Raw genomic sequence first — 1,387 nt, forward strand, 5'->3', positions numbered from 1 at the left:
CCAGTCGCTGAGCACGCAGCTCAGGACACCAAGTCCTCACTGTATTCTCCTTGAACTAAGGTCACACAGACCTCGTCCAATCACTCATGGTAAGTCTTCAGGCGACTTCCAAACCTTCACAGACTTCGGTCACTCGGCGATCCACAATTCCTCTTGGATGCTCTAGACCATGACGACTAACCGTCTGGAAGAAGCACAGTCTTCAAAGGTAACAAGCGTCGGATCCACGCATGATCAATCTCTTTAGTGATGCTCAATCACTTTGGGTTTGTAGGTGTTTGGGTTTGGGTTTTTCCTCACTCGATGATTTTCGCTCAAAGTCCTCGGAGGATGGGTTGCTCTCAAATGACAAATGTCAGTTTCTCTCGGAGCAGCCAACCAGCTAGTGGTTGTAGGGGGCGGCTATTTATAGCCTAGGGAGCAGCCCGACATGATAAGACATAAATGCCCTTCGATGATATGACTGTTAGGTGGATAAGATATTTTGGGACAGCTGGCGCGCAGCACAGCGACGGTCGAAATTTTGACTCTTAAATTTCTCAAGGCTATCATGTTCCTCACTGTGTAGGCAATCTGCACTGGCGAATTCCTAACTCCTCAGTCAGAATAAATTCCTCAGCGACCAGAAGAACTTTGTCTCTGTTACTGAAGAAATTGACTGAACTGTATGAGATTTCCAATGGCTTCACTCGAAGGGATTGGTAGGTGTAGGATTTTGAGTTGAGCATCACATGGAAATTTTTCCTTAGTATTTCCTCGACCCCCTTTAAAAGTACGGTGTTTCCTATGACTCAAGAAGGAGAAAAACAAAACTATGAAAATGAAAGTCTTCAAGCTTCATATTCCTTGCATGAATATCAAGTCTTCACGGACACACCAATTTCTTCACTTTCAAAGTCTTCATGAAAGTCTTCAGGAATACCAAAATCTTCACTCGAAGATATTCATTTTTAGGGGTCGACTTTCTCTGTAAATATCAAACTCCTCATAGACTTATAGACCTGTGTACACTCATAAACACATTAGTCCCTTAACCTATAAGTTTTCAATACACCAAAATCACTAAGGGGCACTAGATGCACTTACATCACCGTCGACCAGTACATAGACATGGTAGGTGATGTACCCCGGTGCTTCAGCTCTTTCGTCGCCCCGGTCCGCCAACACCCGCGGCCATGCTGCCCAAGCGGCCATGGATGCCTGCCCGCATTCGAGCCGCGCAGCCCGCCCACGACCAACACACGGCTCCCACCGCCAAGGCCGCCGCCCCTCCATGAGACCACCCTGTAGCAATCAAAGGCCACGGCTTTGCTCAGGTCTGCAACCCCAACAACCTCCAGAATCGCCGGCGGCCAGCTGCCATGGGAAGGGCCGCGACCATACATCG

This window comes from Triticum dicoccoides, chromosome 3B, assembly GCF_002162155.2.
Source record: "Triticum dicoccoides isolate Atlit2015 ecotype Zavitan chromosome 3B, WEW_v2.0, whole genome shotgun sequence".
Taxonomy (NCBI): domain Eukaryota; kingdom Viridiplantae; phylum Streptophyta; class Magnoliopsida; order Poales; family Poaceae; genus Triticum; species Triticum dicoccoides.